We start from the raw sequence: 25,227 nt of genomic DNA, 5'->3' as shown, positions 1-25,227 counted from the left end.
CTGGTAGGAAGGAGCGGGCGCTCGTCTGCGATCAGCCTGGAGTCTCTGGCGCTGCGCAGAGACCTCAATGGACCTCTGGATCTGTACCCAAGAAGCACGTAGGACGGAAAGGTGATCCTCCACAGCCGGAATATCCTGGGGAGAGAATACCTCCGGTAACACGGCAGGTTGGAACCCATAATTGGCCATGAAGGGAGACGTCCCAGAGGAAGAGTTCACTGCCGTGTTCCTGGCAAACTCAGCCCAAGGCAGGAGGTCAACCCAATTGTCTTGGTGATCAGAGACATAGCAACGAAGGAATTGCTCCAAGGCCTGATTGGATCGTTCTGCGGCCCCATTGGACTGAGGGTGGTAGGCCGAGGAGAAAGAGAGATGAATCCCCAACTGGGAGCAAAAGGCACGCCAGAACCTGGACACAAACTGACTCCCCCGATCCGACACAATCTCCTTGGGCAAACCGTGCAACCGGAAGACCTCCCTGGCGAAAATCGTGGCCAACTCTTGTGCAGAGGGTAACTTCTTGAGAGGAACACAGTGGCACATTTTGGAAAACCGATCCACAATCATGAGAATGACCGTATGGCCTCGGGATGCAGGGAGGTCCACAATGAAATCCATCCCCAGGTGTGACCATGGGCGCTCCCCGGTGGCTATGGGTTGCAACAGGCCCAACGGAAGGTGCCGAGGGGACTTACTCTGGGCACAAACGGAGCATGCCGCTACATATGCGGCGATGTCGGAACGTAGAGAAGGCCACCAGAACAGACGTGAAACAGCCCAGGACAGCTGATTCTTTCCAGGATGCCCCGCGGCCTTGGAGTTATGGTAGGTTCGCAACAACCGAGTGCGCAACTCCTCAGGCACAAAACACCTGCCGTTGGGTCTCCCAGAGGGAGCACCAGATTGAGCCGCCAAAATCTGCTCACCCAGGGGAGAGGTCAGGCTGGTGCGAATGGCGGCCAGGATCTGATTCGGAGGTATGACCGAAGTCGGAATCGACTCCTCCCCGGACAGCTCGGAGTACTGCCGTGATAAGGCATCCGCTCTGATGTTCTTGGAACCGGGTAGGTAGGAGACCACGTAATTAAAACGTGACAAGAACAGAGCCCATCTGGCCTGACGTGGTGTCAATCTCTTGGCCTCAGAAAGGTAGGTCAGATTCTTGTGGTCCGTCAGGATGAGAACCGGAACCACCGAACCCTCGAGCAAGTGCCTCCATTCTTTAAGGGCCTGCACGATGGCCAATAACTCCCTGTCACCAATCTGATAGTTGCACTCCGCGGAAGACAGTTTCCGGGAGTAAAACCCACAAGGAAGCAGAGGACCCTCTGGTGTTCTACGCTGAGACAGGAGGGCGCCTACTCCCGTCTCAGACGCGTCCACCTCGAGGACAAAGGGCAACCCAGGGTTGGGATGCGACAGAATCGGAGCCGACACAAAGGCGGACTTTAGAGCCTCAAACGCTCGGATGGCCTCGAGCGGCCAGACCTGGAAATTACTGCCCTTCCTGGTCAGATCCGTGAGCGGCTTGGCTAGCATAGAAAAGTCCCTGATGAACTTCCGATAATAATTGGCGAAGCCCAAAAAGCGCTGCAGGGCACGGAGACCACTGGGCTGGGGCCACTGTAAGACAGCCGAAACCTTCTCAGGATCCATGGAGAACCCCTCAGCGGAAATGATGTAACCTAAGAAGGTTACCTGGGATCGGTGAAATTCGCATTTCTCAAGCTTACCGAACAGCCTGTTCTCTCGTAACCGTTGCAACACTCGTCTGACATCCATAATGTGGGCCTCCATGGATTCAGAATATACCAAGATGTCATCCAAATAGACCACCACACACTGCTGCAACAGGTCACGGAAAACATCGTTGATGAATTCCTGGAAGACTGCGGGCGCATTGCACAACCCAAAGGGCATAACCAAGGATTCATAATGACCGGTCCTGGTGTTAAACGCTGTCTTCCACTCATCGCCCGCCTTGATCCTTACCAGGTTATATGCCGCCCTCAGGTCGAGTTTGGTAAAGACCGTGGCCCCTTTGAGGCGATCGAACAGCTCGGAAATCAAGGGTATCGGGTAAGCGTTCTTGATCGTGATGCGATTGAGACCCCTGTAATCGATGCAAGGCCTCAACTCACCGCCCTTCTTTTTCACAAAGAAAAATCCAGCCCCTGCCGGGGACGAGGATTTGCGAATGTGTCCGCGTGAAAGCGCCTCCCTCACGTACTCCTCCATGGCCTCATTCTCCGCTACCGACAGTGGATAGACTTTGCCACGAGGAGGAACGGCACCAGATTGTAACTCTATGGCACAATCGTATGGGCGGTGCGGAGGTAGGGCAACCGCGCGCACCTTATCGAATACATCCCGGTACTCTTCGTATTCAGGAGGCAACAGAGAGTCCGAGGAAGTACACAGCAACTTGACAGGCCCATGGATGCAACTAGCCCCACACTGCGGTGACCACGAGAGGATCTCGGCCGATCTCCAATCGAAAGTCGGATTATGCTTCTGGAGCCAGGGGTACCCCAAGACCACCGAGTAGTGTGGAGACGAAATCACCTGGAAACAGACCGACTCTCTGTGAACGGCACCAATGGCTATCCCCACTGGAAGGGTCTCATGAGTCACGTGTGGCGGCAGAAGGGGTCTGCCGTCTATCGCCTCAAGAGCCAGTGGGGAACCTCGAGGCTGCAGAGGAATGGAATTGGCGGCAGCGAACACACTATCAATGAACAAACCACCAGCACCAGAGTCCACCAACGCCTGGGTCGTCACCGAGCCCCCGACCCAGGAGAGGACAACAGTGATCAGTGGTTTGTAATCAGGAAATAAATAAGAGACTCGAGCTCCACTGGTAGGTCCTTAGCTGCAACCTCATCCTTCAAGGCATCCGAGAGACCATGAGAGAAAGCAGCGACCAGAGCCTCATTATTCCAGCCCACCTCTGCTGCCAGGGTACGAAACTCAATGGCGTATTCAGCTACGGATCGTGAACCCTGTCTGATGGACATAAGGAGCTTCGCAGCAGAGGCAGCACGGGCCGGCACATCGAATACCTTCCGAAGAGAAGCAACAAAACCGGAAAACTCGGCAACCACCGGATTGTTGTTCTCCCATAAAGGGCTGGCCCAGGCCAAGGCCTTGTCCGAGAGCAGCGAGATCAAGAAGCCCACCTTTGATCTCTCAGTAGGAAAGGCATGTGGCAGCAACTCGAAATAAATGCCCACCTGGTTAAGGAAACCTCGGCACTGAGTTGGCTCTCCCCCAAAGCGCTGTGGAAGGGGGGCAGAACCGGTCATACCCCGAGACACCGCAGGCGCAGCAACAGGTGTCGGGGTAGACTCTGGCGCAACAACCGGAGCGGCAGTAGGAGCGGGCCCAGGAGCGACAACCGACCCATCGGCAACGGAAGCGAAATGAGCCGTGCGTTCAAGCAGGGTTTGCAACGCCACAGCGAACCGACCCAACAGGTGATCCTGCTGATCAAGTCTGGCAACCAGCGTAGGTAGCGAGGATGGCCCTGTACCGTCAGAATTCATGGCTTGGTCCTAATGTCAAGGAACCATGAACCAGACGTACAACAAGAGATAAGTGGAAAATAAGAAGGCTTTATTGAAAATCAAGCCGTAAGCAAAAGTCCAAACGGATGGCTAAACCGAAGCAGGGTCTTGCGTAGACAGAGGTCAGGAACCAGAAGGGTAGTCAGACGAAGCCAGGATCAGGAACCAACGGGGTAGTCAGACGAAGCCAGGATCAGGAACCAACGGGGTAGTCAGACGAGGCCAGGATCAGGAACCAGAAGCAGCAGCAGTCTTAGAAGCATGTGAACACAGGAGGACCAAGCAAGGAACTGAAGCCACAGACCTCCTATATATATGAGCTAGGCATCCAGCTCCTCCCAGTGGGAAGGAGAAGCCGCAGGGTGGGAGGCTACAAGAAACCCAGAAACCAAGATGGCCGCCAGCACATGTCAAACGAAGGAGAACAGTGAGAAGGTAAGACCATGACATTTACATAGAAAAACCCTGCTTCCACTGGGGACTTGGAAGGTCTAATATGTCCCTTAGCCAAACTCTCAGCAATATAGTCCCGCATGGCCGCTCTTTCAGGTTCAGAAAGGTTATATAACCTAGATTTGGGCAACTTAGCTCCGGGAATAATATTGATAGGACAATCATATTCCTGGTGTAGGGGTAAACCCTGGCAACCACTCTTAGAAAATACATCAGAAAAATCAGAAATGAAATAGGGAACAGCTTTGGTGGTCAAGGCAGAAAGAGATGTATTAAGTCAGTTGTCCATGCAATAATCACTCCAATAGAGAATCTGTCTCGCTTGCCAGTCAATGGCTGGATTATGTTTGATCAACCATGGTAAACCCAGAACCAATGGAGCAGAGCAGGCAGACCCTCCAGCACAAAACACGAAATGGATTCCTGATGAAAATCACCCACTTTTAAGCGGATGTCCTGCACCATCTGTGACAAACATTTCTGAGTAAGTGGTGTGGAGTCTATTGCAAACAGCGAAATATTTTTCTCTAATGCACTTGTTGTCAACCCATGCAAATGGACGAACTGACCATCAACTATGTCAATAAACCAATAAACACCTCAATTCCCACAGTTTTGGACTCTAGCGCCACCTCGGTAGACAGTAGAAATCAGCTACTACTAGTAAATGACAAAAGTAAGTTCTCTGACTCCCCACCCACACCACCAAGAGTAAGATGGGAATTAAACGTGTTTTTTTTTTCACCTTGACGCTGAATGTAAGGACACACATTAACAAAATGTCCCCTTTTTCCACAGAAAAAACATGCTCCTTCTTATGACTAAAACTCTTGCAAGCTGGCACAGGGGTAGCTCCCCCTAATTGCATTGGTTCGTCACCAGGCATAAACTCAGGAGTCTCTCAACCCAAGGTGTCAGAGGAAGCCGCCACGTTATATTATAGTTCATCCCGACAGTGAGGATCCTTAGATATCGCTCTAAAGCATCTATCCATACGTACAACAAGAGACATAGCCGCTTCCAACGACTCAGGATTTTCGTGAAAGGGCAATGCATGCTTTAGCCTCTCGGATAATCCCTGACAGAATTGGCTACGGAGAGCTGGATCATTCCAATCTGTATCCGTAGCCCATCTCCTAAATTCAGAGCAATAGATCTCATCAGAACGCTCTCCCTGCTTTAAACGACATAATTTGGTCTTGGCCAGGGAGATCCGATCCGTAGATAAGACCTAGAGCTCTGAAAAATGTATCTACCGACCGGAGGGATTGTGATCTGGTCAGTAGAGAAAAAGCTCAAGACTGAGCGTCCTCTTTGAGCAACGACATGATAAATACCCACTCTTTGATTCTCATCCTCAGATGAGATCCAACTTAGGCTAGTTTCACACTAGCGGCAGGGAACTCCGGCAGGCTGTTTCGGCAGGTGAACAGCCTGTCATATCTGTCCTTCTGTTAGTTCATGTGTGCCCCTGGACTGTCGCTCCGTCCCCACTGTCTATAATGGGGTCGGGGGAGGAGTTCCGGCAATGGCATGACAGTGCACGGCGATTGGCAGGAGAACTGAAAGTACTGCAGGCAGTACTTTTAGTCCGGCTGCCTCTCGCCGTGCGCTGCTGTGCCACCGCCGGAACTCCGCCCCCAAACCCATTATAGTCAATGGGGATGGAGAGGCAGTCGGGGGCACACGTGAACTAGCGGCAGGACGGATCCAACAAGCTGTTCACCCGCTGGAACAGCCTTCCGGAGTCCCCTGCCACTAATGTGAAAGTACCCTTAACTTAAAGTACAATTTACACGATTCTCTGAACCAAATGAAATTATCGCTTCCCCCCGAAAATTTGTCCGGAAGTGCAACCTTAGGTTCAGGACAGGCCTGGTAACTACTACTGGCACCAGCAGCCTGTGATCCCTGGATTTTCATTGTGGAGTTCAGCTACCTCTGTAGACAGACCCTTCAATTGTCTAGCCAGTGCAGCGATTAGTCCATTGCCTCATGACACAAACAAAAAAATTACGGTTTGTGGCGGTTGATAATGTGGTAAACTCCACACTGAACACAGGAGGGAAGGGAAAAGGTACTAGGCCTGGAAACTAGGGAAAGGGGAAAGTTTTACACCTTGGGAATCCCTAAACCGAGCCCTGACTACTATCAGTATGAACAGACCTTGATAGTAGGAATGTTCATACGCAGTAACCTAGATCCCTATCTGACCCTAAAGGCCTGTGGAAATAGTGTCAGGATAAAAGATGACCTGTTCCTTCCCAGCTGAAGGAACAAAAGACTCCCTCAGGCCTAATACCAAGAGATAGGGGAATACAACAAACTAGAGAAAGGAAAAAGACACTTAACTTCGAAGTATGTGGACGAGCTGGAACTCAGTGGAGAACCACACACCAGCACTTCCACAACCTGAAAGGAGCTATCAACCACATAGCATGATGGGTGAGACCAGACTAAATAGAGGAGTAGGAATGACCACTAAAGCTAAACTTGAGACAAGTTGTGTGGTCATCACCAGCAACAACACAGAAACAAGTAAAACCAAAGAGGCTGTCAGATCACATCACGTGCAGCCAGTCTCTTAGATCTTCTGACCCCTGTCATGGAAAATACCGTGACAGTATCATACCTGGCACCTCTATGCAATTACACCTAAGAAGACAAGGGACTTATGCAAAACTGGGGATTTTTTGGTATGCAGAGATCATTGGCCATAACAAAATTTTAGTTGTACAGATGCCCAAACCTAAGAATTTGGCCCTCCTGATTTATTTACCATTAGAGAAAGACATGCTATCTACTGTATGTTTATTTATGGAGCATAATCATATAATCTGCCACCTGTTCCTGTACCTTCTTTTGACATTTCAGCTTGACATTTGATAACGTCAAAATGGAAATACTGGTAATTTGATACAATTTCACTCTTAGTATTCAAATAAGAATGATTACACAATGTTGCATGCAAATGAGACAATTCCACAATCACACTCTTCTAGATGTAAAATTGCCTAGGAAATCACTTCCAGAAGTCACAGCCAGCCAGGGAGAGCTTTACTAGGAAAGGCGCTTTAAAAATCATCTAAAAACTGATTATTAGTCAAAGTTATATATGCAAATCACATTCATATTCTGCATTTAGATTCCCGGGATCATGATCTCAGTTGTGCATGCGTAAATTACAATATATTCAGCATTTCAGAATGTGGATTAAGACATTGCATATTTTCTTGATAGATTTATTAATTAGTAAAAAGAGTATCTTATTTTATTTCACTTTACTTGGTCATATAAATATAAAAACATATTTTATTTGTATTATTATTAAGTCACATTTAAATTATTGTAATATTCTTTAGATGAAACTCACTAGCTGTATATATTTCACATATGCCAGCCAAATGAGCTACCTTAGCATTAGCTGCAATTGAAAATGTACATAGCATTGAAGTTGATTAGTATTGTGTTGCCACTAGTAGGATACATTCTTATGTGGCAAGTCAGAAAATGTACAGTGGCCAGTATTCCAGGCAACCAGTCCTCTTTGTCTGGTTAAAGAGGCACTGTACTTTCACACAATTTTGTTTAATAAAAAATAGTGTAACTAGCACAATTCTAAATCATTTTATAATATGGGGGTCATTTCTGAAATCAGATATGTCAGTTTTGTGGCATAAAAAAGTCACAAGTGATGGCAACTGCGACATTTTCATAGCAACTGTAAAATTTTTGCAACATTTTGTTATCCTCGCCACCGTTCACAATGGTCTATGTTTACGAGTTAACAGTGAGATTAGACCTAGATTATAGCTCATTTGCTATGTGTGACAAAAGTCGCAAAAATAGCGTGCGCGCATCCGTCGGACCAGTATAGTGTCAATAAAAAATAGCGATCAACTACTCAGGAGGAAGAAGGCGTGTTTAAGTCTGGAGAAAGCAGATTGGTTGGGGTCAGGCGGCGTGTTCCCCAGATGAGCCGAATTAATTCTGGGTAGTTAGGGAGGGAGGTGTTAGCCTCAGGGTAAGGCTACTTTCACACTCGCGTTTTGTGCGGATACGTCATGGATGGATCCGTTCAGATAATACAACCGTTTGCATCCCTTCAGACCAGATCCGTTTGTATTATCTTTAACATAGCCAAGATGGATCCGTCTTGAACACTATTGAAAGTCAATGGAGGACGGATCCATTTTCTATTGTGCCAGATTGTGACTTTCAATAGTGTTCAAGACGGATCCGTCTTGGCTTTGTTAAAGATAATACAAGCGGATCCATTCTGAATGGATGACGTATCCGCACAAAACGTCAGTATGACTGCAAGCAGCGTTTTGGTGTACGTCTCCAAAGCGGAATGGAGACTGAACTGATGCAAACTGATGCATTCTGAGCGGATACTTTTCCATTCAGAATGCATTAGAATGCAAACTGATCTGTTTTGGACCGCTTGTGAGAGCCCTGAACGGATCTCACAAATGGAAAGCCAAAACATAAGGGCATTGGAGATCATCTTGAGAAGATAGTCAGAAAGAAGTCTTGTGAGGAGCGGTTGCTATGGATGGAATCTTATTAAACAAGTGGTATGTGAACACAATAATAGAGATTATGGATTATCACCACAGCAGCAACAACATATATGAAAATTTAATTTTGAGTGAAAATATGACAGTTACCCTTTAAGGAAGCTAAAAAAACACCAGTTCCTTCACAATTATGATTATACAAAGAAGCACAACCATTTTCATTTTTTTCCCCTCACATTCCAATAGCCATAACTTTTTTCTGTTCTTTTTTACCATGTCTTGTGCTGGAAAACAGGAAAAAAATCTTTGTGGTGTGAAATTGGAAAAACTAAAAAACAACGTTTTTGGGGTTTTGATATTACGGCGTTCATTGAGAGCTATCCTTATTCTGCAGGTCAATATAATTACGGCAATACCAAATTTGTATATTTTTTTTTGTTTTGTTTTACTACTTTTACTTGAAACCAGCCATAACATTTTTTATACTTCTGTTTACAGAGCTGTTTGAGCGCTTGTTTTTTGCCGGACGAACTATAGTTTTATTGGTACAATTTTTGGGCTACTTATGACTTTTTGATTACTATTATTAAATTCTTTTTAGCGTACTCTGCACAGAAAATTTTTCTTTATATTTTAATAGTTCTGACCCTTTTAGATGCGGCAAAACCTGTTATGTTTATTTTGTTAATGTTTATTTTTTTAGATAAAAAATTATTTTTAAAAGTATGTTTTATTTTATTTATTTTTTAAACTTTTTACATAACGTTTAGTTCCCATAGGTGGCTAGAGCCTGGGATCTTTTGATTGCTTATCCTATAGGTCATAATAGAGAACTATTATGGTCTATGGGATTCTGCCTCTTTGCCTTCTGAACTGTGCCTCATGCACGGCTTTACGGGGAGTTTACCATGACATCTGGTTCGGATTGCTTTATCCAAACCCGAATCCTTTGAAAACGTTGTTTACAATACCTCCTCCATAGTGCGCTAAAATGTATAGGCTCAGCTGAGACCTTGAAAATCTTGCTGCAAATAACGCAAAACTTGCTTCGTCTTGCATCTATAATGTTACACTATGTATAAATTATGTAAATTACTGTTTTAAAGTTCAGCTTTGGATTTTGAAATAGTAATTTATGTGCATAACCAAAGTGTTATGTCATAGACACAACGTGAAGCAAGTCTTGCGTTATTTGCAGCTGCGGTAGATTTTCAAGGCCTCAGCAGAGCCCATACATTTTAGCGTGCTGCGGAGGAGATATCGTAAATTATGTTTTCAAACGAATTGGGATCAGATAGAGCAAACCGAACCCGATTCGCTCAACACTACTGGGAACCTTTAGCAGGCCCCAGACTGTCATAGTTACAGATTGGAGCCCTGAAATTTCACAGTGAGGGTTCCGATCAGAGGGAGAGAGTCTTCTCCACTGATGCCTTGATCATCATTGAACGCATCTGAGTGGGTTAAATAGACTGGTTTTGGCATCATTGCCAATCCCAATCATTGTCACCGGGTGCCAGCTGTATTATACAGCCAGCACCTGCCATGTGTCAGTTTTTGAAGGAAAAATGGGCAAGTGTAAGGGTCTGAGCGACCGTGACATGTACTAAATTGTGATGGCTAGACAACTGGACCAAAACATCTTTAAAACAGCAGTTCTTATAGGGTTTTCTAAGTATACCGTTCAGTGGTTAGTACTTGCTGTACCAAAGTGTTCCATGGAAGGACATAGATTTGAGCCCTCAATAGTGTGTGCGGGCTGTGAGGGTACCGCTAAAGCTCTTCAGCCCCAGGATGATACATATATATGTATTATACAGGTTTCATAAATATAACCTTTTTTCAGGTTTGTGCCTGTTCTGAATTTAGCTATTCACATTGGTGTTATTATCCTGCTGGGCTATCTGAGCATAAAGATGTTATCCCTTTAAAAAAAAAGCACTCCAAAAATGTTTATTCTCTGACCTGTTAGAAAGGTTCCTGATGTAAATTGTAGTGAAGGTTATCCTCTTAGAAGTGACTGTATTTGTGAGTTATACCATCGAGTCTGATCGCCAGCTGTGTCATGTGACCAGCACTCTGAATTTCCAAATAACATAGCATCTTATGTGTGGAAAGGAAGCCAGTTTCTCTGTGTATTTCTATGGGAGCTTTAGTCTCAGTCTCATAGGAATAACTAGAGAAGTAACTGACTTCCTGTCCTGTGTCAGTTGGAGAGGCAGAGTGTTGGTTACATGACACAGCTGAGGATCAAAACTGAGGTTATAACTCACAAATACAATCACTGGTAACTTATGTAGTTATGTAATCACTACAGATCACATCATGCACCTTTCTAACAGGTAATAGAATATAAAAAATTCTGGGAGTTCTACTTTAAAGGGATTGTGCCTAGAAAGAAAGTTAACCTCTATTTACAGAATAGGGGATAAATCACTGATTGATGGGGGCCTAACTGCTGGGAAAGCCACTGATACAGAAAACGGGAGTTCCATGTTCCAGTTCTGATGGAGCGGCAGGCTAAGCATACTCCCAGTGCGGCATTTATTCTCTATACAACTGCTGGCAATAGCCAAGTAAAACGCTCAGCTATTTCTGTCATTTTCATAGAGCTTAATGGAGCAAAAACACACATGCGTTACTGAAGCTTCATTCAAATGAGGGAGCACGAGCCCCCATTGTGGTGATCAGCGGGGCCCCATGATTGGACCCCTTTATCCCCTACCCTGTGGATAAAGGATAAGTTTTGTTAATGTGCTTTATGTTCCAACTCACACTATATGCTCTTGGTTAGCTTCATCTAATGGTTTTATTACATTTTTCCAATACCGTAACTTATGTAAATGTTGGGATACCCGAACTCTGTTCAAGTCTGTTGTACTTTATGTCTCTGTTTACACTATACACCATCAGTTAGCATCTGACAGTTCTATTATATTTTTTTAGCACCATGATCTATGTAAACTTGGGGCTGGGCTATCTGTGCTTAGTGTGTGATGTCATTTACACGCTCAGAGGAGAAGCCGATTGTCAGGAAGGAAGTGTTCCTTCCAGATAGGTGACTGCTCGTTAAGTGGAGGTGAGGAGCAACATTAACATGCAGCTATCACCTCCACAGTATGTGGACGTCAAAATGTTTGTTACCGATAATCGGCCCAAGGTATGGGCCATGTAAATTCATCCTAATGGTTTCATTTTATCTTCACAGCATAATCATTGTGGTCAATTATGGGTTGGGCTACCTGAGCTTAAAGTGCTGGATGTGTTTGTTCACAGTATGGGCTCTCAGCATCATCTAATGACCTTATTTTATCTTTCCAGCACTACAATCAATAAACATTTTGGGCCGTGCTATCTGATCGTAACGTATGGTCTGTTCTTGTTCACACTGTGCTATGCACACACCCTCAGCTCCATTTAATGGTCTCAGCACTACTATCAGTGTAAACTGCTGGCTGGGCTAAATGAGCTTAAAGGAAATGTGTCACCAAAATTTTTATCTGCCAGATAGTGACACATATACCTTTTTACTAATCTGATTTTATTTTGTAATTGACGATTTTTTTTTTATTCTTTGAACTTGATTATGGGGGCTGCCATCTTGCCCGAGCTGTTCTTAACAGCATTTACAAAGCATTAAAACAATTGCTTTACGGCAGCCCTATAAGCCATAGACACACTGGTCAGGAGGGGACCTCATTGACTTCTATTGGAGAGTTTTCTAGGCATGCTGTGTGATCTGTGCAGAGGTCATTGTACAAGGAAAGAATAGATAAGCTTTGGCAATCACCTGTTGTGAATGCTGGATCCGGTCTTATCTGTACACAGAGCTAACATCTCCTTATCATTACAGGCAGGTTTAGAATGATATATAACTGCAGTAAAGTGATCTGTATAAACCAAGAAGTGCACCTATTATTACTGTAGGTTTAGTGGCCAGTGAGAAAACTGCAGGAATTTATGTTTTTTGTTTAAATATAGATGTTGACATGGAAAATTAAAAATAACCACCAAAAATTCTCTAAAATATGTTAAATATAAAAACATAATTTAAACAATAGGTCATTTTCTGATAACACATTCCCTTTAATGTGTTGTATATCCCTGTTCACACTGTATACTCTCAGTTAGCATCATCTAATGGTCTCATTTTATCTGTCCATTGCCACAATTAATGTAAATTTTCTGCCACTTGTGTTTTAAGATTATATATACGATGAGCGAATTTTTCAACAATTCGATTCGCTGGTTTGCCGAATTTTTGGGAAAAGTTCGGTTCGATCCGAATAAACTTGCAGCAAATTATGTTAAAAAATGGCTATTTTATGGCTGCAGAGAGCCTTTATAGTGGTGTAGAACACTGTGCCTTGCAGTAACACGCATAGCGAGTCTGCTTTGGTAGTGAAATAATTCTGTGAGTCCGTATGACATGCAGATGACAATCACTGCACACTTCACTTATTTGGGCAGTCACGGGGCCAAAACTGACCAAATAACTCAAGTATAAACTCAGCCTTACAGGTCGATGTTAGCACCAAGAAGAAGCGCACTCCTTTTACATCGTCCTCAGCTGATTACACATAGAAGTCAACAGAACCTGTTCTATTAATAACTTATACAAGTAGAGCCCCCTGATAGAGTGGAGAGGGTGTCAGCAGTAAGTTTGTGTTGACGTCACTGATTATTTTGCCCTTCCTTTGATCCGTCAGAACAATAACCCACAAAAAACGGATCCTGTCTGTGGAGCATGCGCCTTCACTCGGTCAGCATTTGGTCACTAATACATCAGTATTGCTAATGCCCAAAAAAACCAGGAGTGGATCCAAAACAGAGATGACACGTGAACGGAATATTTTCAAGTCTTCGGTTAGTACCCACTCCTGCTTTTGGCTACCAAATCACAAGCCAATTCTGATGGGACCATACAGGCCTTACAGCTGCTACACAGAGAGGATCCGTTGTGCATCTCATTTTACCTTTCTTCTGACAGAACAGAGGAAGGGTCAAATAAATGATGATGTCAGCCAAGCCAAAAAGGCTAAATAGTAGCCCAAAAAGCTGTACGCAAAACGTGTGTTGGGGAGTGGACCGGTGGTGTTGCTGTACGGTATACTATAACTGCTTGGTCAGTATTTTCTATGTGCCTGTTATAATTATATTCACCCTATTGGCTCAGTTAGCCACTTGTGGTGTGTATTATCACCCCCAGTTTTGGTATCTGCTGTACAATTTTTTGCATATAGGTTGAATCATGCAATTTGCAGCGATAGTGTGTAGGTATGATATACCTTCTTACTGATGACCAATCAGGAAGTTTTTGCACGTGCACTTTATTTATATATACCGGCAGTTCACCATCGGTCCTTTTGGTTTTTAATATGTATTGTGACCTGTATTAAATGTCTTTGTGTGACTTGTGTCAATCATGTGTTTTCTGTGATTTTCTAATAAAAATTATGCTATTTTTGGATTACTCTGGTACCATTAGTGTTATTTGTACTGTATTGGCCCACTCCTTTTGGTTGGTTTTCATGCTTTAATCAGGGGTGGGCCCTGAACTTTGGGCTATATATAGGTAGCCCAGTAATAGTAGCCCAGTCATGAAATGGGGAGGATGTGAACAGCATTAAAAGCCCACAGAGTGGCCCTATGACATAGTGGTGAGGTGAAAGCAGCATAAGGAGACCACAAAGTGGCTAATGACTGAGTCTGCAGATGGCAGCAGCCTCAGGAGGTCGCAGAGTGGCACAATGACAGAATGTGGAGGTGGCGGCAGCATCAGAAGACCACAGAGTGGCAAGGTGACATAGTGGTGAGGTGGAGGCAGCATCAGGAGGCCGCAGAGTGGCACAAAGACAGAGTGTGGAGGTGGCGGCAGCATCAGGAGGCCACATAGTGGACCAATTACAGAGTGTGTAGGTGGCGGCAGCATCAGGCGGCCACAGAGTGGCAAGGTGACATAGTGGTGAGGTGGAAGCAGTATGAGGAGACCACAGAGTGGCCCAATGACAAATTCTGTAGGTTGCGGCAGCATCAAGAGGCCACAGAGTGGCAAGGTGACATAGTGTGGAGGTGAGTGGCAATACCTGTACCTGCTGAAGATGGTGGGTGAAAGAAGTAGCCCTTGGCATCGATACCAGGATGCGCTACTGCGCAGTCTAGTATCACAGATCATGGAGCGCGCTCTGTGTTCTCCTCAGCAGCACAGGGGAGAAGGAGTCACTCTCTCCCTCTCCCTGTGTCGCCACTGCCACCAATGAGGATAGAGAGAGATGGAAGAGGGGTGGGCACACTGCACCGCCAATGATTTAATACTGGGGAGGAGGGGGGGAGGGCGCACTGCTGATCGGTTACCATGGCAGCCAGGATGCTACTGAAGCCCCGACTGCCATGGTAAGCTCCCTGCTGTTTGTACTATGCACAGGGCAGCAGGGAGAGTGTGAGATCATATTCACCCTAAGAGAGCTCTATTATGGTAAATAGGACAAGGGATCAAAAGATCCCAGGTTCTAGCCCCTAAGGGGGAAATAGTTATTAAATTAACATTTAAAAAAAAGGAAAAATAAACCACCAGAATATTAAGTAAAAATCACCCCTTTTCCAATTTTACATATAAAATATATAAACAATAAATAAATAAACATATTATTACATATCGCCACGTCCGATAAGTCTACACGATTAAAATATAAAAAAATCTCCTATGCAGTGAGCGCTGAAGCAGAAAAAATAAAAACTGCGTGATTCGCCATTTTTTTAAGTCGCCTTGTCCCCCCCAAAAAAGGATAGGACTGTTCGATTATGGGCCAGACGTTCCATATAATGCGGAACGCACGCAGCTTTTTTTTATTTTTTTTCGTGTGATATCGAATGGTATTGAGTATCGCAATACTTTTTATGGTATTGAAGCCGAAACAAAATTTTGGTATCGAAACAACCCTAATTTATACATAGTAATTAGATCTCCCCTCAGTCGTCTTTTTTTTCTAAAGTGAATTACCCTAATGTTGATAATCTTTCATGGTACTGTAGTCCCCCCATTCCAGTTATTACTTTAGTTGCCATCCTCTGTACCCTCTCCAGCTCTGCTATGTCTGCCTTGTTCACAGGAGCCCAGAACTGTACACAGTACGCTATGTGTGGTCTGACTAGTGATTTGTAAAGTGGTAGGACTATGTTCTCATCACGGGCATCTATGCCCCTTTTGATGCAATCCATTATCTTATTGGCCTTGGCAGCAGCTGCCTGACACTGGTTTTTACAGCTTAGTTTGATGTTCACAAAAATTCCTAGGTCCTTTTCCATGTCAGTGTTACCCGGTGTTTTACCATTTAGTATGTACTTGTGACTTGCCTTATTCCTTCCTATGTGCATAACCTTACATTTGTCAGTGTTAAACCTCATCTGCCACTTATCTGCCCAAGCCCAATACTGACCCCTGAGGTACTCTACTAGTGACAGTGACCCAATCTGAGTGTGTACCGTTAATAACCACCCTCTGTTTTCTATCAATGAGCCAGTTACTTACCCACATACAGACATTTTCTCCCAGTCCAAGCATTCTCATTTTATATACTAACCTTTTATGCGGTACAGTGTCAAATTCTTTGGAGAAGTCGAGATATACAACATCCATTAATTCACTGCTGTCAAGTCTAGAACTTACCTCCTCATAGAAACTGATTTAATTAGTTCGACATGACCGATCCCTCATAAAGCCACGCTGATATGGCGTTATTTGCTTATTTTCCTTGAGGTCCAAAAACCTTCAAATAGTTTAACCACGACAGATGTTAAACTTACCGGCCTATAGTTTCCGGGCTCTGTTTTTGGACCCTTTTTTAATATTGGCATTACATTTGCTATGCGCCAATCCTGTGGAACACTCCCGGTCAGTATAAAGTCCTTAAATATCAGAAATAAGGGTCTGGGTGTGACATTACTTAATTCTCTTAGTATATGGGGTGTATGCCATCTGGTTCTGGCAATTTGTCTATTTTAATCTTTTTAATACGCCGCTGTACTTTTTCCTGGGTCAGACAGGATACTTTTAATGGGGAATTAACTTTTACATTTTCTTCAGTGAATACAGTGGAGAAAAAAATATTTTATATAATAAACTCCTATTAGTAAGTTATTATTGTTTTTGCCTCCTCACACATCACTAATTACTGTCCACCAGTTTTATTAGTCAGGCTTCTGGCATTAGTATACATACATTTAAGAGGATTATGTACATTTTCTACCCTACACTTTTCCTTCTGAGCTGTTCTAGTCGCTCCTTCCATTTCTCCACCAGTCCCATTACCTTGCCCCAGGTCTCTATCTGTACTATATTCCCATCCTATAATGTAATTACCCTCCCCCAGTTCCTAGTTTAAACACTCCTCCAACCTTCTAGCCATCTTCTCCCCCAACACAGCTGCCCCTTCCCCATTGAGGTGCAGCCCAGCCCTACGATAGAGCCTGTAGCCAACAGATAAGTCGGCCCAGTTCTCCAGGAACCCAAACCCCTTCTTCCTACACCATTTCTTGAGCCACTAGTTAACCTCCCTAATCTGTCGCTGCCTTTCTTGTGTGGCTCGTGGTACTGGTAGTATTTTGGAAAATACTACCTTTGAGGTCTTTGCCCTAAGCTTTTGACCTAAAGCCTAAATCCCTAAAATCGTTTTTTTTAAGGACGCTCCACCTACCTCTAACCTTGTCATTAGTTCCGATATGGACCATGACCGCTGGATCTTCTCCAGCCCCTCCCAGTAATCTGTCAACCCGATCCACGATGTGTCGAACTCGAGCGCCAGGAAGACAACACACCGTTCAACGATCCTGGTCTTTGTGACAGATTGCCCTATCTGTACCCCTAATAATTGAGTCTCCCACTACCAGCACCTGTCTGGCCTTCCCTGCTCTCCTGGTCCCCTGCTTACTGGATATTTTCCTCACTGGCAGAGGAAGTGTCTGGCTGCAGCAGTGCTCTCTCTAAACTGACATCCCCCTCATCTGCCAACTGTGCTAACTTGTTGGGGTGTGTCAGATCAGGGCTAGCCTCCCTGGCACTCTTTCCTCTACCCTGCTTTCTGTTACCCAGCTAGCTACCTCAGTTTCCTGAGCCTCCTTACTACCACGCTCCCCCACATCTACCCCATAGATTGTTTGCTCAGTGAGCAGCAAACTGTTTTCTTCTCAGTGTTTAAATTTGCCTGTTTAGATACTCGATGTGCGATTCCAAATGCAATTTGCTCATATTTTAAACAAATATATGCACCCTCAAATGACTGTTCCAGGACTGCATACATTAGACAAGATGTGCACTGGACTGCGCTGTCAATAATGGAACACATACTAAGATTACGCAAGAAAAGAGAAAAATTCAATATAGTGCAGTGAAAAGAATCTAACTTACTGTAGTCCCGAATCTGAAGTCACTTTATCTAAAGTCACACACTTAATACAAACACACACTTGAACTCAAACACACGAATGCTCACAAACTCACATTATTTGCCTGCTTTTTTCCTCTGGATTCAAAGGACTAAGTTGCCCTCAAGGCTGGCTATTTAAAACATTTCTATGAGAAGGAACATAAAGTGTATGATCTGAAATGATTTATTCTAGATGAAACAAAAAACACTGATGACAACATGAGGTATAGGGATGCATTTATTACAACAGGAAGTATACTGGATTTATAACCTGGACCGAGACTAAAAGGTTGTTTTTATAGGTTCTTGATGGTAGCCATCTGTGCACATACAATCAAGCATGCTAAGGAGGGCAAGTGTTTCATCTACAGCCTTATGTATATTTTACTATGATAAAAAAATTTGAAGATTCTGAGGGTAACTTATCCTGAGGATAATATTTTAAGTCAGTTTTGCTTAAAAGGGGTTATCAAATCCCTATAATGATCCCCAGCATGCTCAGGCCCCTATTCTAGAGCATACTTACCTGCTCCCTGGCACCCGTGTCCCTCTGGATCCCTGCACGGCCACCACTGCTTCTCCTTGTCGCATGGATCAAAACATCCGGCAATGGGGGGGGGGGGTGCAGCTAATAGCAGGCTAGCTGCTAGGGAGGCTGGTCACCGTCACTGCCTGCTATAGGCTCCATCCCCCATCACCGGCTGTTTTGATCAGTGTGACAGGGAGATGCAGAGGTGGCTGTGTAGGGATCCAGAGGAACATGGGTGCTAAAAAAGCATGAATTGCGATCATATTGGTCCACGAACCCAATTCATCACATGCCCATGTTCTCTGCTGCCATGTCCAGGACACGATTTGAGACCATCCTGCACCTCTCGTCCCAGAGGCCACCCAGCTTTTGACCGGCTCCACAAAATTCGGCCCCTCATAGACCACCTTAACACAAATTTGCAGATTTGTATATCCCTGAGCAAAACATCTGCATAGACGAGTCCCTTATACATTTTACCGGGTGCCTTGGCTTCAAACAATACATCCCAAGCAAGCGCGCCCGGTATGGGGTCAAATTGTATATACTCTGTGAAAGGGCCACAGACTATATGCACAAATTTTGAGTCTATGAGGGTAAAGATCAGACCCTGGAGCCGGTCGGTTGCCCTGACTACCTGGGGAGCAGTGAGAAGACAGTCTGGGACTTGGTGTCACCCTTATTTGGCAAGGGGTACCATCTTTATGTGGACAATTTTTACACAAGTGTGCCCCTCTTCAGGCATTTGTTTTTAGAACAGATTGGCTGCTGTGGCACCGCGCGACCTAGTGGCCGGGGCTTCCCCCAATGGCTCGTTACCACCCGTCTTGCAAGGGGGGAAAGGGCTGCCTTGTGTAACGAAGAACTGCTCGCGGTGAAATGGAGAGACAAGCGTGACGTTTACATGCTCACCTCCATTCACGCAGACACGACAATCCAAATAGAACGAGCAACCAGTGTCATTGTAAGGCCCCTCTCTGTCCACGACTATAATTTGCTCATGGGAGGGGTGGAATTCAATGACCAGATGTTGGCTCCTTATTTAGTGTCCTGCAGCACCAGACGCTGGTATAAGAAGGTGTCTGTATATTTAATTCAATTGACTATGTACAATAGTTTTGTTCTCTACAGTAAGGCTGGGAGAACAGGATCCTTCCTTAAATTTTTGGAAGAGATCATTGAGAACCTCCTGTATCCAGGAGGTTCCGTGGCCCCATCCAGCAGTGCAGTGAGCCGTCTACACGAGCGACATTTCCCCAATGTCATTGCTGGTACCTCAACCCAAGTGCCACCCCGAAAAAGATGTCGTGTCTGTAGCAGGAGTGGAATAAGGCGTGACACCCGCTATTTCTGCCCTATGCTTAGGGGAGTGTTTCCGGAAGTACCACACACAGGTACACTATTAGCATAGGGATTGCGTGACACAGGACAGGCACACAGGGCTCTTAGGGCCCTTTCACTCACAGCTGCTGCAAACCTCTCCTTTCACCTGGGACAAAGTGCATAATGTACTTCGCCACATCTCTGGGCGATTTGCGCTTTGCACATTGTCCCATGGAAAAGGAGAGGTTTGTCCTATAAAGGTAAAAAAATCACCGGTAAGCAAAAAAGTTAATGTTCTGTTCCAAAAGTTCTATAAAGTTTATAAAAGTTAATGTTCTGTTCAAATGTTATATAAAGTTAATGTTAATAAATGTATTGCGTTGCGGCCTGTTTTTGGTTTTTTTACCTTCTAGGTGGACCAACCGACGAACCAGCTGCAGCACCGATGTGCATTCTGACAGAAGCATTGCGCTAATGTCAGATTACACAAAAGTCGGTGTATGCGGCACTGCAAGACGAGATTTCTCCTCTGCAGTACAAAAGATACGTTTGCCGAGGCTTATGAGCTGAGGGGCGGTGTTCATATGCTTTGGCAAGTAATTATAGAATTTTATTTAAATGAACCTGAATGGGATGGGTGAGGAAATGATCTAGTACATTATTTGTGATGAACACAAGATTGTAGGAGTTTTTATGTGCTGTATATGGGAATTGCAGTAATAATTAGTTACGTGTATTAATTAAACAGCACATAATACTATATTAGCTTACAGTTTCACTACGAAATGAACAAATTGGAAAAAGGTTACTAATATTTAAGAGCAAGGTTATTTTTCAGGAAGCTATCTCATATTTTGCATTGCCCTTTTACTTCTTGGTGCAATTAAAGCTCAAAGCCAAGCATAGCCTCTTTCTTATTGAGCCACACAGTTCAAAGGCATCTTTGAAGGCTTTTGCTTAATAGTTAAAGTAAATTTGCTCTAAGGCAGATGCAAAACTATTTAGTTTCCTGTTCTGAAACTTCTGAAATTTCATAAAATACATTGTATTATTGTGTGATTAAAAGCTCAGCATTTAGCAGAATTCTGTAAAGCGGAGGACTGCCAAGCATTAACTGCATTACTTATTTTATTATCGTTGCAAGTAGAAAGGATTTTTATGTGCCCGTATGAAACTGCAGAGGCCTTAGGCAAAGCAGCATATTTGCGTGGGTGGATTTTATTGTTTGTGGCTGGCAGACTGAAGAATCACTCATGTCTGGGAGACATTACTGCTGCTACATCCTCACTCATTCCCTCAGATATTGTGTCTGATTACCAGAGAAACATTGTACAAAGGTGGTGCATTGAGTATTGCATGTCTGACCTACTTGTGTGTTCTCTTGTTCAACATACTGTCTTTGAAATAATTACCAAACGCAAATACATGGCCGGTTCCAGATTAAACACTGCACACAGAACTGAAGCCGTTAAGATTCCGTCAGGCACTTCACAACATGTCATATACTGAATATGTTCCTTACAGATCTTGATTAGTAAATGAGATAAGATTACAAAGCAACAGAAATAAAATGTATCAAAAGCAGGTGGATTTATTTTAACTACATGTAGCTGCAGCCGAAATTATTATTGGTAGTAGTATTAAGAATAGGAAATAGAAAGTATACCAATAACCAGACCAGATTTTAGGATTTTAAAGGGAACGTCACTAACAAAAATATGCATGTATGCAGGGGTTAACCTAGCCTTTCTGTTGCTTGAGGTGAAACCTGAAACAGCGCCCTCCCTCTCCAATGCCAATTTCTTAACCTAACTCCTTCCCTTCAGCCCATGGCCCTTCGGCTGCTCCCCCTCTTGCCCCTACCTGGGGCTGTCTGAGGCAATCGCCTCATCTGGCCTCATTGGTGGTGCACCCCTGCATGTTGAGTATGTGTATGTTTTAAAGAACGAGATACACATATCTGAAAACACAAGCAATGTGTGGGGCTGTTCAGAGCTGATCAATCTTTTTTTTTACGTTCCCAGTTGATCGTGAAATTTAGGCTGCTTCAGCTAACTGCCTGTCTGTGCCTTTAAAAAAAACAAAAAAAACACCTGTCTTAAAAGCATACAGTAGGTAGCTAGCATAGCTTTGATGTACAGACCCTGGTTTCTTCTCTTCTGATACAGACCCAATGGACATGATCATAGGCATGTTAAGTCACAAACATTTCCTTTTTACAGTGCTTTGTCATCAAATAAATAAAATGAATGACATTGATTATCTTGGTATAATGGCATCTGTCAGTAAGTTGGATACATGCTGACTCTTGTCCATTAAAAGCACCTACAATAGGCACTTCAGTATAAACCTAGAACATGGTGTAATGAAAGAAGCAGGGCTAGACTGATGAACCATGTTTTCTTTTACATCATGTGGATGGCCAGGTGTACTGTCAGGGGTAGATTCCTGAGACTGGAGAAAATGGCTGGCACGGCAGAACATTAGCTTTATATGCTCCAATATAATCACGATTGCGCAAATCGGCAATTAATGATGTGCATATTTTGGCGCAATACGTGCAATGTTACATTTTAGCAGGTCTGGCTACATATTACTGATTGGTGCACTAAGTATTGTTGTGAACTTGTGACATCACAGCACTATGTCTGTAGCATGTATGTATGGACAGCAGAGCCTATCAGCTACACTATATCACTATCTAACCTTCAATGACTATCTCCCACTAACTATCTATATTATATATATAAGCTAGCTAACTAACTAACTATCTAATGTAATGACACAGAGCACAGCAAAGACATTGCAGCCTTCTTATTGGCCCACAAGCAAGAAGCAGGGAGGGATCATGGGTTCAGATGAAAAAAAAAATTAGAATATTCGCAAATACTAATATATAGCACTATAGTCTAAATCTTCGCAAATTCTCAAAGTGGCGATATTTGCGATTAAAATTTGGTGCCACACCAACACTTTGATAAAAGAGACCAGTTTCTTCTGACTACCTGCCTCAGCTACTACTCTGATGCTGCCACACACCTGTTGCCACACATCTGATGCCAGGTGCTCCTTTATTCAGCCACCTTCATAAGCGGGTACTGGTATTGCCACCCACCGCCCCACTCTGTCACCGGGTCACTTTGTGGTCTCCTGATGCAGCCGCTGCTGCCATCTCCACACTATGTCAGTTTGCCACTCTGTGGTATCCTCCTGCTGCTGCCATATTCACACTATGTCACCTTGCCACTCTGTGGTATCCTGATGCTGCTGCTGCCATTTCCACACTATTTTACCTTGCCACTCTGAGGTATCCTCCTGCTGCTGCCATATCCACACTATGTCACCTTTCCACTCTGTGGTATCCTCCTGCTGCTGCCATATCCACACTATGTCACCTTTCCACTCTGTGGTATCCTCCTGCTGCTGCCATATTCACACCATGTCACCTTGCCACTCTGTGGTATCCTGCTGCTGCTACCATCTCCACACTATGTCACCTTGCCACTCTGGGGTCTCCTCCTGCCGCTGCTGCCATCTCCACACTATGTTGCATTGCCAATCAGTGGTAACCTCCTGCTGCTGCTGCCATATCCACACTATATCACATTGCCACTCTGTGGTCTCCTGATGCTGCTTCCATATCCACACTATGTCACCTTGCCACTCTGTGGTATCCTCATGCTGCTGCCATATTCACACTATGTCACTTTTCCATTCTGTGGTATCCTCCTGCTGCGGCTACCATCTCCACACTATGTCACCTTGCCACTCTGTGGTATCCTCCTGCTGTTGCTGCCATCTCCACACTATGTCGCCTTGCCACTCTGTGGTATCCTCCTGCTGCCATATCCACACTATGTCACCTTGCCACTCTGTGGTTTCCTGATGCTGCTGCCATCTCCACACTATGTCACCTTGCCACTCTGTGGTCTCTTCCTGCTGTTGCTGCCATCTCCACACTATGTCGCCTTGCCACTCTGTGGTATCCTCCTGCTGCCATATCCACACTATGTCACCTTGCCACCCTGTGGTTTCCTGATGCTGCTGCCATATCCACACTATGTCACCTTGCCACTCTGTGGTATCCTCCTGCTGCTGCAATGTCCAGACTATGTCACCTTGCCACTCTGTGGTATCCTCCTGCTGCTGCCATATTCACACTATATCACCTTGACACTCTGTGGTATCCTCCTGCTGCTGCTACCATCTACACATTATGTCACCTTGCCACTTTGTGGTCTCCTCCTTCTGCTGCTGCCGTCTTCACACTATGTCGCCTTGCCACTCTATGGTATCCTCCTCCTGCTGCTGCCATATACACACTATGTCACCTTGCCACTCTGTGGTCTCCTTCTGTTGCTGCCATATCCACACTATGTCACCTTTCCACTCTGTGGTATCCTCCTGCTGCTGCTGCCATCTCCACACTATGTCACCTTGCCACTCTGTGGTCTCCTGATGCTGCTGCCATATCCGCACTATGTCACCTCTCCACTCTGTGGTATCCATATGCTGCTTCCACCTCATCAATATGTCATAGGGCCACTCTGTGGACTTCTTATGCTATTCCCACCCTCCCCACTTCATGACTGGGCCACTATTTTGAGTTTCAGCCTGGCTGACATCATGATTTGTTTGACCTTTCTTCTGATCTGTCAGTAGGAAGGAAAAATGAGACTCACAACGGATCCTGTCTGTGTAGCAACTATAAGGCCTATATGGTCCCAGTAGAATTGGCTTATGATTTGGTAGCCAAAAGCAGGAGTGGGTACAAAACACAGAAGACATGCAAATATTCCATTCACGTGTCATCTCTGTTTTGGATCCACTCCTGTTTTTTTGGGAATTAGCAATACTGATGGATTACTGACCAAATGCTGACCGAGTGAAGGCGGATGCTCCACAGACAGGATCCGTTTTTTGTGGGTTATTGTTCTGACAGATCAGAGGAAGGGCAAAATAATTAGTGAAGTCGACACAAACTTACTGCTGACACCCTCTCCACTCTGTCTGGAGGGGCTCTACTTGTATACGCGTTTAATAGAAAAGGTTCTGTAAACATCTATGTGGAATCAGCTGGCAACGGTATCAAAGGAGTGCGCTTCTTCTTGATGCTAACATCGACCTGTAAGGCTGAGTTCATACTTGAGTTATTTGGTCAGTTTTGGCCCCGTGACTGCCCAAATAAGTGAAGTGTGCAGTGATTCTAAGAACGACCCCTGTCATCTGCATGTCATACGGACTCACAGTATTATTTCACTACCAAAGCAGACTCCCTATGCGTTTTACTGCAAGGCACAGTGTTCTACACCACTATAAAGGCTCTCTGCAGCCAGGAAATAGTAGTTTTTTAATGTAATTCGCTGCAAATATATTTTCAGAAACATTTGACGTGTCTGTATTTCAAACTC

This window comes from Bufo gargarizans, chromosome 4 (assembly GCF_014858855.1).
Source record: "Bufo gargarizans isolate SCDJY-AF-19 chromosome 4, ASM1485885v1, whole genome shotgun sequence".
Classification (NCBI taxonomy): Eukaryota; Metazoa; Chordata; class Amphibia; order Anura; family Bufonidae; genus Bufo; species Bufo gargarizans.
The sequence above is the reverse complement of the archived record's forward strand: the minus strand, read 5'-3'. Positions refer to the sequence as shown.